Source organism: Saimiri boliviensis, chromosome 3 (genome assembly GCF_048565385.1).
Source record: "Saimiri boliviensis isolate mSaiBol1 chromosome 3, mSaiBol1.pri, whole genome shotgun sequence".
Classification (NCBI taxonomy): domain Eukaryota; kingdom Metazoa; phylum Chordata; class Mammalia; order Primates; family Cebidae; genus Saimiri; species Saimiri boliviensis.
The window spans coordinates 173,833,926-173,851,599 of NC_133451.1; positions in this window are offsets into that span (position 1 = coordinate 173,833,926).

The window sequence follows — 17,674 nt, forward strand, 5'->3', positions numbered from 1 at the left end:
TACCATTCACTGGGAAATCCATTCATATCCCATTCTTCTAGAGTGTCACCTTTGTCATAAATCAAGTATGTATATACATGTATAGGTCTGTTTCTGAACCCTAGTCTTTCCATTGTTCTTTGCCAAGTCCACACTCTTAATTATAAAAGTCTTTTAGAAAAGTTTTGATAACCCAGAAGTATAGATCTTCTACCTTATTTTTGTTTCTTCAAAAGACAGACGTTATTCTGGACCCTTTGTATTTCGTTATACATTTTAAAATCAGCTTAAATTCCAGAAAAAAGAAAAACCAACCAAATGAACATTAAAACAACAAAAAAACACCTTTTTGGCTTTTGGATGATATTGCATCAAATCCAAGCATTAACCTGAGAGACAAGAGACCTCTTCAACATTGAGCCTTCCAATCATGATTGTCAATTCATTTAGGTCTTCTGTAATGTTTCTTAATAGAATTTTATTTGTTACTTTGTAGAAGTTTCAGTGATCTTTCAGTAGATCTCTTTATATGTACTTGATATTTCTGACAATATTGTAAATTGCATCTTTTAAATATTTCATGTTCCTTTTGTTTGCTTATATATATGTAAAATAAACTAATTTTTCCAAACTAATTTTTATATCCAGCAACCCTACTAAAATTTCTTATGCACAAAAATATAAATGTGTATTTGTGTGGGTTGTCAATGTACTCAGTCATACCATTTTCAAATAGTGAGTTTTTGTTACCTCATTTCTTATTCTTTTTTTTCTTTTGCTACTACAGGGTCAGGACTCCAGAAGAACATTAAAAATAAGTGGCATTAGCTGGCAAAAATGTTTCATTTCCAGTTTCAAAAGAAAGGCCTTCAGTGTTTCACTATGTATCACGTCTGATACAGATTTTTTTTTGTTTTCATCTAATTTTTATGCCATTTACATGTTCATAACATCCTCATGTTTTTAAGGTATGCAAGATCTGAACCAGTGTCCCTCTCGTCATTCTTGGTATCAATTATTAGTGCCTTCTCTCTTTTGTTAATCAGTCTCACCAGTGTTCTATCAATTTTATTAGACTTTTCAGAGGAACTACTTGAGTTTTGTACATAGTTTTTATTGTATTTTTTCTATTTAAATTATTCTATTTTCTTTTTTATTTCTACTTTCTATTTTGCTGTCTTTTGCTAACCTCTTTACAAACATGTACATAAAAAGCTATACATTTCTCCATCAATACTGTTTTAACTGCATCACACAACTCGATATGTAGTGTTACAGTTGAATTTAAAACATCGTCTAGTATTTCCATGATTGTTTGATGCACGGATTTAGAAGTAGGTTTCTCCTTCCTTCTTTCCTCCCTCTGTCCTTCCTTGCTTTTCTTCCTTTCTTTTTTCTTTTCTCTTTTTATCTTTATCTTCCTTTTCTCTCTCTCTCTCCCCACCACCTTCCTTTCTTCCCTCCCTCCATCTTTTTCTTCTTTTCTTTTCTTTCTTTTGAGATAGGGCCTCGCTCTGTTGCCCGGGCAGGAGTGCCGAGGCACTATCACTGCTCACTACAGCTTCAACCTCCCCAGGCTCAGGTGATTCTCCCGCCTTAGCCTCCTGAATAGCTGGGACTACAGGTGAAGACTACCATGCTCAGCTAAATTTTTTTTTGCATTTTTTGTAGAGACAAAGTTTCTCCATGTTGCTCTGGCTGGTCTCCAACTCCTGGACTCAAGCCATCTGCCAGCCTCCCAAAGTGTTGGGATTACAGGCGTGAGCCATGGCACCTGGCCTGGAAGTCAGTTTCTTAATTTCCAAACATAGGAAAGTAACATGATTATCCTTTTCTTATTGATTTCTAACACATATAAATTGTCACTTTAGATTCTGTATGATTTAAATCCTTTAAAATTTATTGAGGTTTTCTTTTTATCTTCCAGTTACTCATCTCTTTAGATGTCCTTAACCTGCTCTAAAATTCACCCATAGTCTTTGTACTGTAAACAGTTTGAAGCACTGGATGATGTTATGTTCCTACAGAGAGGAGCTTCATTTCTTTCCATTGGGTGCTAGAGTGCCAATAGTCCTGAATCAATGCTTGAGGATTTGTGAGCCAACTAGATCATTCTAGTTCATCTCCCCACTTTTGGCCTAGGCTTCCTGGGGTCCTATGTCAGAGTAGGAGGTGTTTCACTATGGTTACCACCATCAAGGTATACTGGACTCCAACCCTATATCCAAGTGACTACCACATGCTCAGTTCTTCCTCTTACTTCCTATTTTAAGTCACTTGGTTACAACTAATACAGTATATAGTAAAACAAATCTGCATTCTGATACTATTTATAGTCTAACATTTTTCTCAGCATGTCTCTGTGGCTTCTACTTTGATTTTGGTCTCATCAGAGAGTGAGGCATACAAAAAGATGCAGACGTAATTCCTAGGTAATGCTGGAACTTTCCCTGGGTACAAAATTATTTGTGGCTGACTACCAAAATAGAATGTTAGTAATCTTCAAAAAGAAATTAAACATAGATTAAAATCTCCAAGACCAAAACGAGAATTCTTATAACATTTCCTCACTCATAATCCACCTGGTTTGGAACGGTATCTTCTCAAACACTTCTGTACAGTGTTCCAGCTGCTTGGGTTCAGGAGAAACATTTTAACTAACAATCTTCTTTTTAGTATACCGGAATAAAATGTTGAAAGCACCTCATTGAGGTGCTTTCATTTTAATTAAAAAAAATCTATACTATATGCTGCAAATGATTATAAAAGCTGCTTTGGGATATTATCTTCTAGTTACAGCTTTGGTGTCACCGCAGATGTGAACATCTACATAACTGACTCTAAGTGGGCTACTGACAAGTATAACATTCTTCTTCATTATCTGAGGCCAATCATCAGAGTACTGTCAGAGAATTTCTTCATATTTTTTTGAAAATGTGGAACAGAAATGAATTATATTAGCATTCTAAAAGAATATGAGGTCTGCATAGTTTTGAAACTTTTCATTTCTTCTGAAATCTATCCAGAGCAACCAAGAAAATGAAAATAAGTTCACAGAAACTGAACTTTCAGCAAATAGCTAAGAAAACTCCAAAACTCCAAAATTAAATGTGAGTGCTGTAATAGACAACTGAGGACAGCACACTCACATAGGAAATCAAGACAATATTATAGGAAAGTACTGGAAGTGAGGAAGGAGTTTAGTGGTGGCTGTACCCTAAGAACAAATTGCCGTAAATAAGGCTGAGACTGAATAGGGTCCAAACATTGGGGAGGGAGAGAGAGAAGGGCAGAAAGTGCCCAATCAGAAATAGCAGATCTTAGAAAGCACCAGTAAAATAAGTTCTAAAAGCAATATCATCATCTTAGAAGGCAAGATCTGTGTCTCTGCAGCCTGTGAATAAATCAGGAAGCCCAGGATTGTGTGTAGAAGCTCTTTAGAACGAGGTTCATTTCTGAGGCAGAGCAAGTGTTCAGTTGCCATAGTTTAAGAGTTGTGTGCTTTTTTAGTAGAGACGGGGTTTCACCATGTTGACCAGGATGGTCTCGATCTCTCGACCTCGTTATCCACCCGCCTTGGCCTCCCAAAGCGCTGGGATTACAGGCTTTAGCCACCACGCCCGGCCATGTTCTTTCTAATCTTTTGCTATCTCACTGTGGAGTGACTAACCTTGTATATTTCTTTTCTTCCTTGTGTGTGTAAGCTGGATTCCTAGTAGAATTACTGGGTCCGAGGACGTATCCCCCCGACTTTTTTTATTTAAAAGAGATGGGGTTTTGTCACCCAGGATGGAGTGCAGTGGCATGATCACAGCTCACTGCAGCCTCAACCTCCTGGGCTCAAGTGATCCTCCTGCCTCAGCCTACCGAGTAGTTAGGACTCTAATTTTGATGGGTATGCCAATTTCCCCCCATGAGAATGGTGTCTCACCGTCAATGCACTGGAGTATTTTTCTTCAAAATGTCACCCACAAGACCAGGCACAGTGGCTCATGCCTATAATCCCAGCACTTTAGGAGGCAGAAGCAGGCAGATCACCTGAGGCCACGAGTTTGAGACCAGCCTGGCCAACATGGCAAAACCCCATCTCTACTAAAAACACAAACATTAGCTGGGTGTGGTGGTGTGCACCTATAATCCCAGCTACTCAGATGCCCGAGGTGCGAGGATCGCTTGAGTCCAGGAGGCAGAGGTTGCAATGAGCCAAGATCACACCACTGCACTCCAGCCTGGGCAACAAAACAGACTGTCTCAAAAAAATAAAAAATAAAGTGTCATCAAAAACTTTAAACTTTGCCAGCCTGAAATGTGAAAAATCTCGGGGTAATGTCAATATTTTTCTATACTTACTGGCATACATTGAGGCTATCTTTTCATGTTTTGCGTTTTCTTTTTTTTTTTTCTTTTTTTTTTTTTTTGAGACGGAGTTTCGCTCTTGTTATACAAAAAAAAATTAGCTGGGCATGGTGGTGCGTGCCTGTAATCCCAGCTACTCAGGAGGCTGAGGCAGGAGAATTGCCTGAACCCAGGAGGCGGAGGTTGCGGTGGGCCGAGATTGCGCCATTGCACTCCAGCCTGGGTAACAAGAGCGAAACTCCGTCTCAAAAAAAAAAAAAAAAAAAAAAAGAAAGAAAGAACTCAAGTGTTTATCGATCTGGGATATATTCCTTTATAGCCCAGCCATATGATGGAATACTATAATGTTGTAAAAATGGGTTAAGAGTTCTTTATGAATTGGTGTGGAAATATTGCCAAGATGTGAAAGCCAAATGCAGAAAAAATGTATGTGTTATGCTATTATCTATGTGAAAAAGACATTACAGTTCTCTGGAAGGATAAACAGAAATTTGAGAATGGTGGATATCTGGAATGACAGGTATCCTTTTCATTGTACTTTAAACGTTCTGACTTTTTGGTGTTTGCCTATTCAAAAAATGGTTAAAATCAGTTGCCACCAATTAAAAGTTAGGAGAATGCATATAAAGAACTGGATTTCCTGTTTGTTTGTTGCCTTAAGAATTTAAGCCCACTGTTTTTAATGCCAGATATTCTAATTTTAAACAAACAATGAGCTAAATAAAGTCAAGTTTTTTTTGGGGGGCAAAAAAAAGAGTTGTGTGCTATAGTAACAGAAGAGGGAGCCCTCGAGAGATGAATTTTATAAAGCTATCCTGAATTTTCTTTTCACCTCCTGTTAATAGTCCAGGAAAATTTCACTAATTTAAATTCAAAGATTATGAAAGTCATATGCAGAACACCGATTCAAAATGGTAAAACTGTGAAACAGAGTAGCACAATTTTCCTGCAGAAGATGAAAATTTGCCAGAAAATGCTTGTCATAAAACAAATGAAATGTGTAACTCAACCTTCCAACATGAATTTGAAAAACTTAATGAAGCAATCACAGTTTCACAGAAAGTAATATATTTGACTTAGCAGGGAATCAGACAATAAGTTATTAATATCTATTTTTATAAGAATATATTCAGAGAATTGATTATTTTGGGATTTTGGAAGTGTGTAGCAAAGAATAAAGCTTATCCAAAATGAAGTCTGGCCTTTAGCCTCATATCCTAGGAGGTGATCTCTTGGAAGAGGGGCTTTGTTTTCCTGGGGGCCTTTAGCTACACTGGATGGTGTAAGAACGTGATTGAGGATGTGGGCTTCAGGCCATGAGATAGCCAGTCTACCTCCAGAGGGGTTGGAGACTAACATTTCCTGGACTCTGCTCTATGCACCAATTCTCTTGGCTGATTTTAATCAGTATCCTTTTTTTTTTTTTTTCCTTTTACAGATAGACACACACACACACACACACACACACACACACACACACTTTAAAAAGTTGGGGTCTGTGTTGAACAGGCTGACCTTGAACTGCTGGCCTCAAGCAATCCTCCCACCTTGACTCCCAAAGTGCTGTAATTACAGATGTGAGTCGCCGTGTCCAGCCAGTATCCTTTCGTTGTAATAAACCGTAACAGAGAATATTAGTTATTAGTGAGTTCTCTTGGTCCTTCAAGTAAATTACCAGACTTACGGGTGGTCCTGGGAACCCTGAACTCTTAAGTTGGGGCCAAAAGTGAAGGAGATCTCTTGTGAATTGCTCCCCTAGATTTGCAGGAAATTTTTGAAGTTTTGCTACAAAATATTTGGTCAGATTTTATAAATCTTGCCTGTTTCTAAGGTATATTTTGGGTTTGTAAACAACAGACCCCATTGAGTAGATATGTGCACTACTGTTTGTGTGTTTCTGATAATTTTTCTTGTAAAACCAATAATCCCTACTACATTTATTTTAATGCTATGTTATCTTTAATATGGATAATATATTTGAGCCATAAAAAGACCTGTTTTCCCTGTGTGTGAATGAATGTGTATTAAAGACATTGTTCTGATAATTAAAAAGACAAAATAATTATGTCATTTTTTGTCACTGGCACCTAAAATTTACAATTCAGTCTGACCACAAGAAATGTCACCCTTATGCCCTGCAACAGTGACTTTAGAATCTGGATGTAATGAGAAATTAATTTTCTTTAATTATTTTTCTCCTTGTAGCTTATGTTAAGTCACTTCAGGCACTCTTGATGTCTTCCATTCCGTAAAATCCTATTGCCTTTCCTTCCTACCTGCCTGGTGAAACAGTCCTACTTCAACATAATCTTAGTTGACTGCCTCCACAGTGCTTCATGCAGGTCCTTCTGCCCATCCCTAGCTAGTTTTGAATCAATACTTTCTCTGACCTCCGATTCCACTACCCCCTCATTTTCACCAAAGACCAACTTGCTATTTAACAAAGAAAACTGAAGCTAATAGTCAGCAATTCCTTGGGGGCCTCATGACTAGCAACAAAACAATCTGCATTCTCACAAATCTGCCTCTTCAGTGGAAGAAGGAAGAATCCTTTTATTTGTATTCTGGATTTCATTATCTCTCATCTCTCTAGGTTTTTTGTTCCATTAATTATCCTCCCACTCTCCTATAACTTCAGTCTCTTCCTGCAACCTACACATTGCTCAAATTTCTCCCATGTTAAAACAAACCCTCTATATAAGCCATTACCCTCCCTTAACTCTAAGAGGCACTCTACATATATAAGCCTTTGCATTCCTTTCATAGTCAAGCTGCTTAGAAGGCTAGTCTCTATCTATTTTCACGTCTTTACTTCGAATTACTTCCCATGCTTAACACTCTTCTTCCATCCTCTCCCTTCCTGCATTGCTTACCATTATCTACAGGATAAAGTATGAGCCCTTTATAAATTGGCATTTGCCTAGCTCTATAGCCTCTTTGCTACCACTCCTCACCTTGTATTTTACTTACTTATGCGTTACTGAGCCATCCAGATCACACAATGCTCTTTAAAGCATTTGTGCTTTTGCATATGCTCTTTCCTCCTTCCGCAATCATGTTTTTCACTTACACTAAACACTCTATTTGTCCTTCACACCCTACTCTGGAATCACCTTTTTTTCCCTGAAAGCATCCTCTTAGAAATTTGAGAGAAGCATATAAATAGTACTAGCACCCCTCATCTGAATTTCGAACCAATTTTTATTTAAGACTGGCAGGTGGAGAACCATGGCACCTCCTTTATTACTAATAAAGTTGATGCTGGGGAATGCAGCTCCCCTCCTCTTTATGAAATAATGAACCCCCAAAGCAGGTAAACCTACCCATTAAATCATAGGGAGAGCTGGAAAGCCAAAGGCAATCTCTCTTTTATGCCATGGCACAAAAGTAAGCAGAATATGTGCAGTATGGGAGGGCAGGCTAATATAGATGGGGTCTTACTGTGTTGCCCAGGCTAGTCTCAAACTCCAACTCTTGGGCTCAAGCTATCCTCCCACCTCAGCCCCTCAAAGTGCTGGGACTACAGGTATGTGCACCACAGCCAGCCTCAACTGCTTTTTAGAGGCTCCTTGTTGAGATTCATGCATGTTTACTTAGGGCTAGTGGAGCCCTTTAAAAACAGCTATTGTCTATTATTATAAATTTCAGTCATCCACCAAAGTGAATGAATTCGTAAGACCTAAGATTTAAAGACACCTACAGACAGCACAGCAGTTAAAAGCAAACTGTGTAGCTGTAAAAAAATCTGTCAGATTGCAGAATAGAAGCCTCAAAGACCAAGGTCAAGAATTCACATGGTTTGTGCTCACAAAAGCACTATAAAAATTTAAAGCTACTTACACAGCTGACTCCAAAAGTCTCAGTCCCTCTGTGTGTTTGATCTCCCATCCACCTCCTTTTTGTTGTCTTATTTCTTGATGATTTTGGCTAATGCACCAGATGTTATGACCATACAGAAGCTCATTAAATAATATGAAGCAATTGAGAAATAAGACCAAAGACATCACATATAGAGAGTAAACATACCCTCTATTACTGATGAAATAAATATTAGAGAACTGACCTATTCAGCAGGCAAGTGAACTTCCTAATACTAAACCCCAGGGTTAGAGAGATTAATCTTTCAACCAAAGGCCATATTCACACTGAACTTTGAAAAATAACACACGGATGAAGAGAACAGAATGTGTGATTCCTGAAGGCAGCTTGCTCCTAAGATAAAAGGGAAAAAAATGGCTGGCGGGACTATATATATCCAATTTCTTTCCCAAACTCACTACTTAAAGCATTCACTCCAACTCCCTTGTGAGCTGTTACAAAAATTGCTGCTATAAACATTACAGCATATGTTTACTGAATTATATTTATATACACATGCATTTCTGTGAGTGTAGACCTAGGAGTAGAGTTTTAAAGACATAAATATGTCTATAACCAGCTTTAGTAGATGCAAATGATTTTCCAAAGTGGTTGTAACAATTTAGACTTTCACCAGCATTGCATGAGAGTTAAATGCTCAATATCCTTGCCAACTCTTTTACAGTAGTTTTTAAAGTTTTATCCATCCTGGTGGTATGTAGAGGTATCTCATTACAGTTTTAATTTATATTTATTGATTATTATTAAACGTATTTTTATGTTTATTGGCCATTTATGTTCTTTTTATAAAATGCCTGCTCAAGCCTTTTTGACTATTTTATACAAATGATGTACTTTTCTTATTGATATGTAGGAAGTCCTCATATTTTCTGGTTATGAGATCTTTATTGGATAGATGTATTGCAAATATCTTCTCCCACCTTGGGGTTGGCCTTTTCATACCCATAATCATGTCCTCTGATAAACAGAAGTCCTCTTTATTTTAATAAAGTCTAATTCATTAATATTTTTCTTTTAGGTTAGTGCTTTCTGTGTCCTGTTTAAGAAAATTTTTATCTCCTGGAACGATCCTGAAGGTAGTCTCCTCTATCCTCTAGAAGCTTCGGTGTTTGTCTTTTACATTTAGGACTATCATCTACCTAGAACTGTTATTTGTATATGATGTGAAGAAGCCATTGAATTTAAATTTTTCTGTGTGGGTTTCCAATTAATCTAGCACCATGTATTAAAAAATATCATCTTTTCTCAACTGCACTCTACTATGAGTCATAAATTAAGTGACTTTCTTAATTGTGTGAGTCTTTTCTGCTCCCTTGGTCTGTATGCCTATAGTCTCACCAATATCACAAAGCTTAACTATTGCCACTTTATGATAATCTTGATATCCAGTATCTTGATATCTAGTCTTGTAACTTAGCTGCTCTTCAAGATTATCAGCTTTTCTTGGCCCAATGCATTTATACACACATTTTAGAATCAGCCACATTCCTAAAAACTTTCTGAAAATTATATTGGGATTGCATCCAATCTATCCATCAATTTGTAGTTTTTAAACAATGTTTTTTATTTTACTTTATATTTTACATATACCATTACTTTACATATTTTAGTTTTTTTCTTTCTGGTCTTTATACTTTTGGGGGTGAGGCAGGCTTTATTACACTGGATAGAACCGTCAATACATCAATACAAGTTTGAATAGAAATGTGATAGTGAATCTCCTTGTCTCAATCCAGTCTCAGGAGAAAACTTACTTCCACATTTCCCTTTAAATAAAATGTTTGCTGTAGGGCTTTTGCATATATCTTTTATCAAATTATTGATGGTCCCTTTTATTATTTTGATAAAAGTTTAAAAATTATAAATACGTGATTAATCTTATAAAATGTTTCTGCATCTTGGGATGATTGAATGATTTTTTTTTCTTTTCATTCCATTAATACAGCAAATAACATTAGTATTTTAAAAATTATTTTTAAAATTATTATTTTGAGATGGAGCCTCCCTCTGTCACCCAGGCTGGAGTGCAGTGGTGTGATCTACGCTCACTGCAACCTCTGCCTCCCTGGTTCAAGCAATTTTCCTGCCTCAGTTTCCTGAGTAGCTGGGACTACAAGCATGTGCCATGATGCCAGGCTAACTTTTGTATTTTTACTAGAGACAAGGTTTTACCATGTTGCCCAGGCTTGTTTCAGACTCTTGATCTCAAATGATCCACCTGTTTAAGCCTCTGAAAGTCCTGGGATTACAGGCGTGTGCCACCATGCCCGGCCTTTTTATTAATTTTTAAACGTTAATATTACATTTCTATAAAAATGCTGAATGGGCCATAATATCATCCATTTTGAAACTTGCTAAATTTAGCAATAATTTGTTCAGGATTGTTGTACCTATATTCATAACAGAGACCTGCCTGTAATTTGGTTTTCTTGTAAAGTACTTGTCAGGTATTGCTGCCAGCGAAGTTGTTAGATTTAGCAAGTAAAAATATGGGAAACCCAGTTAAATTTGAATTTAAAGGTAAACAATGAATAATTTTTACTATATCTTGTGAAATATTTTATACTAAAATTATTCATTATGTATCTGAAGTTCAAATTTAACTGGGCAACCCTAGTTACTAGGGTTTTGCTTACTTCATAAAACAACTTCAGATATTTCCTCTTTTGTATTTCCAATTTTGTATTCAAGACTTTGTGAACTTTCCAAATTTACGATAGAATTTTTTTTCTTTTCAGACAAAGTCTTGCTCTGTTTCCCAGGCTGGAGAGCAGTGGTGCGATCTCGGCTCACTGCAACCTCTGCCTCCTGGGTTCAAGCAATCCTTCTACCCCAACATACAGAGTAGCTAGGATTACAGGCATATGCCAGCACGCCTGGCTAATTTTTGTAGTTTTACTAACAGCAGAGATGGGGTTTTGCTATGTTGGCCAGGCTGGTTTCAAACTCCTGACCTCGAGTGATCCGCTCGCCTTGGCCTCCCAAAGTGCTGGGATTTACAGGTGAGCCACCATGCTTAGCCGGTTTGATAGAATTTATAAGTGAAGCAAAACATGCTGAGAATTTTCTTTGTGGGAAGGTTACATACAGACTCAATTTGTTAATAGATAGAGGACCATTCAGGTTTACTATTTCTTCATCTGTCAGTTTCATTAAGATGTTGATATGGTTTGGATCTGTGTCCCTGCCCAAATCTCATGTTGAATTGTAATCCCCAATGTTGGAGGTGGGGCCTGATGGAAGGTGATTGGATCATAAGGGCAGTTTCTCATGAATAGTTTAGCACCATCCCCTTGCTGTTCTTGTGATAGTGATTTCTCACAAGATCTGATTGTTAAAAATGTTGAGCACTTCCCTTCTTTCCTCTCTGTTGCTCCTGTTCCTGCCACATAAGACATCCCCTCCGGCTTTGCTTTTCACTGTAATTGGAAGCTTCCTGAGGCCTCCTCAGAAGTAGAAGCCACTATGCTTCCTGTACAGCCTGAAGAAGATGACGCAATTAAATTTCTTTTCTTTATAATATCCTAGTCTTAGGTTGTTTCTTCATAGCAACACGAGAATGAACAGAATGTGTTTTCAAGAAATTTGTCTATTTAATCTAAATTTTCAATTTGATCATATTTCTGTTTTTTGTTATTGTTGCTGTTTGTTCATTTTTGAGGTGATGTTACTATGTTGCACAGGCTGGCTACAAAGTCCTAGGCTGAAGCAGTCCTCCCGTTTCAGCTTCCCAGTAGGTGGTAGGATTTCTAGTTATCTTGATATGTTGACTCTTTTATGAAATATTCTTTTTGTTTCTAGTAGTATTATTGAAACGAATTTGACTTTGTCTGCCAGTAGAGAAGTGATAACAGCTCTCTCTGGTTAGTGTTTTTATGATAAAACTTTTTCCATTCTTTTTCTTTTACCTCTGTGCTGTTTTTATGGCATATCTCTTTAAGCAGCATATTATTGGGTTTTTGCTTTTGTAGCCAGTCCAGTCTGACAATCTTTGTCTGGCATACTAACTCAATACGTTTGAATTTAAAACTACTACATTATATTTATTTTGTATTTGTTTGATTTGTCCTATTTCATTTTATTCTTTCCCCTTTTTCTTTTTTACAAATTAAGTATTTTTATCTTTCAATGTCCCCCTCCAGTAGCTTATTCTAGTTTTAAAAATTAAACTTCTACTCTTGAGATAATTGCACATTGTCATACAGTTGTAAGAAACATTAGAGATACTGCGTGTCTTTACAGTTTTCTCCGATGGTAATATTTTGCAAAACTGTAGTACAGTATCATAACGAGGAATTGACATGGATACAGTCAAAATACAGAACATTTTCATTACCACAAAGATTCCTCAAATTGCCCTTTTATAGTCTCACTCACTGGCCTCCTGAACACCCGGCAACCACTAAACTGTTCTTTATTTCTGTAATTTTGTCACTTCAAGACAAAATACACAAAAATGCATGGGCTTATATAGTATGTAACCTTTGGAACTGGTGGTGGTATTTTTTTTAATTCCACTCAATGTAACTCTCTGGAGATTCACCTAGGCTGCTGCATGTATGGATAATTTGTTCCTTTTTATTGCTGAGTAGAGTGATATGGATTTAGAACATTTTGTCTCGCCATATGGCCAGTGAAGGACATCTGGATTGTTTCCAGTTTGGGGAAATTATGAATAAAGCTGCTATAAACATTAATGTACAGGTTTTTGTGTAAACATAAGTGTGTATTTTTCTTTTTTCCCTCTATTTGCTTTTGGAGAAAGTTCCTCATTTTTCTGAGGTAGATATCCAGGACTACAATTGCTGGGCTGTGGGGCAGTTTCATGCTTAGGTTTTTAAGAAATTATAAACTACTTTCCACAGTGGCGGTATCATTTTACATTCCCAGCAGCAATGCATGAGTGATCCAGCTTCTCTGCATCCTTGTGTTTGGTGTTGTCACTGTTTTTATCTATCTGATAGGTATGTGGTGATACAGCATTGTGTTTTAATTTGCATTTCCCTAATTGCTAATGATGTTGAATATCTCATGTGCTTATTTGCTATCTGTAAACCATCTATGGTAAGTTTTTGTTCAAGTCTTTTATTTTCTAATTGGATTTTGTTTTATTATTGAGTTTTGAGAGTTCTTTATATATTACAGATATTAGTTCCTTGTCAGATATGTGGTTTGCAATTTGCTTCCAGTCTGTAACTTGCCTTTAAATACTTCTAATGCTTTTCACAGAGGAAAACTTATTAGTTTAGATAAAGTTCAGTTTTTCCTTTTATAGATCAAGCTGTTGCAGTATGTTAAGTCTAAGAACCTTTTCCTTGTGCTTGGATCCCAAATATTTTCTTTTGTGTTTTGTCTAAAAGTTTCATAGTTTTACATTTAAGCCTATTACCTATTTTGAGTTAATTTTTTGTAAGGTGTGAGACTTAGGTTTAATTTATACATTTCTTTATTACTATAACTGTCCTTTATCAGTTGTGGATAAATCTTGGCTGTTATATCCTCAGATACACCTTTCCGCTATTTTCTCTCCTTATGTTCTATGACTGGCGTTACTTGAATGTTAGAAGTCACACTGCTGCATTTATTTCTGATGGTCTTTTTTGTAGTTTGCACTTTCCCATTTCTCTGTGCTTCTGTTTTCTACTTCTCTACCTTCCTTTTCTTATACTAGCAGCTCTGTTTACCATTTAAAAAAAAAAGAATGCTCACTCTCCCTTTTATCCATACTGTCTTTTTAGTATTATTTTCCTTCTTCCTGAAGTACATAATTTAGTAGTCCCTTTAGGGCTAGTATATTGATAGTCTCTTAATTTTCCTTAATCTTAAAATTTTTATTTGCCCATCTCTATTTTCTGAGACAAGGTCTTGCTGTGTTGCTTAGGCTGGAGTGCAGTGGGATGAGATTGTGGATTACTGCAGTGTCAATGTCCTGGGCTCAAATGACCCTTCTGCCTCAGTATCATGAGTGACTGAGACCACAGGTGCCTGCCATCATGCCCAGCTGACATCTGTATTTCTTGTAGAAATGAGTGTCTGTCCCACTATTCCCAGGCTGGTCTTGAACCCCTGGCCTCAAGTGATCCTCCCGTCTGAGCCTCCCAGATTGCTGGGATTACAGACCTGAGCCACCACACCTGGCCTGCTCATATTCTTGCAGTTCTAGGATGGCAGTTATTTTCTCTCAGCGCTTTATATTATGGTATTTTTCCACAGTCTTCCAGCTTTCATTGTTGTGGTTGAGAACTCTGCTATCAGTATAACTATTTTCCTTTTTAAGTAAGCTTTCTTTTCTCCCTTACTTCTTTTAAAATTATTTTTTGGGCCTGATGTGGTGGCTCATGCCTGTAATCCCAGCACTTTGGGAGGCTGAGGTGGGGAGATCACTTGAGGTCAGGAGTTTGAGACCAGGCTGGCCAACAAGGTGTGTTTCTACTAAAAACACAAAAATTGACCAGGAATGTGGTGCATGCCTGTAATCCCAGCTACTTGGGAGTCTGAGGCACAAGAATCACTTGAACCCAGGAGACAGAGGTTGCAGTGAGCCGGGACATTGCCACTCCACTCCAGGCACACGCCACTATGCCCAGCTAATTTTTCTATTTGTAGTAGAGACGGGGTTTCACCATGTTGGTCAGGCTGGTCTTGAACTCCTGACTTTGTGATCTGCCTGCTTCAGCCTTCCAAAGTACTACAAGCGTGAGCCACCGCACATGGCCAATTTCATCCTTTTTCTTATGAAAAATGTTTATATTCTGAATCTAATTGTAAATATCTGAATTCCTTGGGTGTTCAAAGGTGGCTTGCTTCTTCACGTGCTTGGTCATCTCTAATTTTGTACTTATATTTATTTGCTTACTTGAACCCAGGAGACAGAGGTTGCAGTGAGCCGGGACATTGCCACTCCACTCCAGTCTGGGCAAGAGAGTGAGACTTCATCTCAAAAAAAATTATATATATATATATATATATATATATATATATATATATACACACACACACACACACACACACACACACACACACACCTGCAAGTTCACCACGAAGTTTCTATCATGGATTTCTTTTTATTAAGCTACTTGGTTTACTTTCTGCTTCCCAAACTTGAATTCATATCATTCACTATGAAAAACTGCATCAAGAATATTAAAATACTGCCACTTTTGCTTTCCTCTATTCTTTTTTCTAGGATTACTTAAACATATTGCGATATTGACAAACATTATTCTATTTCCAATGTTTCTCAGTTTTGTTTAAAATATTTTTCATCTCATTCTTCTGTGATCTATTCTGAGTAATTTCCTCAGTAAAATGTTAATTTTATGTTTAGCTTTATCTAATCTGTGCAGCTCATTCATTAACACTTCAACAACTGTTTTTTTTTTCTTTCTCGAAGATCCATTTGATTCTTTTCAGATCTTTTTGTCATTCCTGATAGATACCTGTTCCTTTGTCTTTGTAATTTCATCCTTTTCTTTTTTGTTATTGTTTTTGTTTTTTGTTTTTTGAGACAGAGTCTTGCTCTGTCCACCAGGCTAGGGTGCAGTGGTGCGATCTCAGCTCACTACAATCTCTGCCTCCCAGGATCAAGTGATTCTCCTGCCTCAGCCTCCAGAGTAGCTGGGATTACAGGCGCACGCCACTATGCCCAGCTAATTTTTGTATTTTTAGTAGAGACGGGATTTCACTATGTTGGTCAGGCTGGTCTTGAACTCCTGACCTTGTGATCCGCCTGCTTCAGCCTCCCAAAGTACTATGAGCGTGAGCCACTGCACATGGCCAATTTCATCCTTTTTCTTATTAAAAATGTTTATATTCTGACTCTAATTGTAAATATCTGAATTCCTTGGGTGTTCAAAGGTGGCTTCCTTCTTCACGTGCTTTGTCATCTAATTTTGTAGTTATATTATTTCATCAATCTGTGATATTTCTAAATTAAGATGCTTTCCCTCAGCAAGGACTTCCATCTGTTTCTGCCAAGAGACAAAGTATAATATGCTACTACTGTTTTAGTTCTTTAAAGGGTCCCAGCTTAATGTAGTACCCAGTTTGGTTTCCTCTCCTTTTTGTGGGCCTATAGGTAAGCATTACAATTCAAACTTCTGCTTTGGGCATTTGTTTCCGTGGCTTATTTGCTTCCCAAGTTACTTACCCCTCAAATTACCATGCCCGAGTCTAGCTCATGATTGGTATCCCTACCAATCCCCACCTTCTGCCCCCGCCCCCCGCCGACTTATTTTGGTGTCAGGGAAAATTCCTTAGTTTTTCATCCTAGGAATGCAGTAAAAATCTATTAGGAACTATTTTTGAGGGGAATCATAAAAATATCTGAGGCCAAGTCGGGTGGCTCATGCCTGTAATCCCAGCACTTTGGGATGCCGAGGCAGGTGGACCAAGAGGTCAGGAGTTTGAGACCAGCCTGACCAACATGGTGAAACCCCATCTCTACTATATAAAAATTAGCCAAGCATGGCAGCACGCCTGTAATCCCAACTACTTGGGAGGCAGAGGTTGCAGTCAGCCAAAATCATACCACTGCACTCCAGTCTGGGCAACAGAATAAGACTCCATCTCAAAAACAAAACAAAATAAAACAAGACAAAAAACAAAGTTTTGAGGCAAAAAAATATTTTGGTGTTTGAGGAACTAAAAGTTCTATATAGCTATAGCATAGGGAGTGAGAGAAAGTGGTAGGGGATGCAGTCAAAGAGACTGGAAGAGGGCAGATTGTGTAGGGCATTGTATGCAATAATAAGGTGCTACATTTTATGTGGAATTGGAGGCCACTGAAAGATTTTATGCTGGAAAGTGGATTAACCTGTTTCATGTTTTGAGATCACTCTGGCTATTCTGGGGAAGATGCAATGTGAAAGCCAAAAGTCCTTGGAATCAGGTAGGCCAGTTCAGAGTCTATTGCTGTAGTCTGAAGAAGAAATTACTGTGGCTTGAGCTCGTGTGATGATAGTAGAGATGGAGATAAGTGGATGGTTTCAAAATATATTCTGGAAAGAGAACAGAAGATGTGTTTTTTTAATATGGCTGTGCCAAGCAAAGTGGCTCTGCAGATCACATGCATGACTGGACATACGACTTTAACTTGTACCTGAAAGGCTATCGTCTCACTACAGCTTTCTTGGTGATAGAGCCCTCTTGAGTTTCTTTTGATATAAGGGTCAAAATGTCAAACTGAATACTGATGGAGCCAGCACAGGCAGATCTATGGGGAAAACAGTGGTCTTTCTTTAGTTGGAGGGAATCCAGAAGAATTAAAACTAGAGTGGCCAAATGCTTACTGCTCATCTCAGTTTTCTGATGAGTTACTGTAATGAAATCTATTCCAGAAATAAATGACTTTTCTTGGGTTGCTATGCAAAAGAGGGGAAAAATGCTATTAAAAAGTTACTAGCCAATGGCTGCAAATAATAGAATACCTATCTAACAGTATTATTACGAGTTTGTTTTT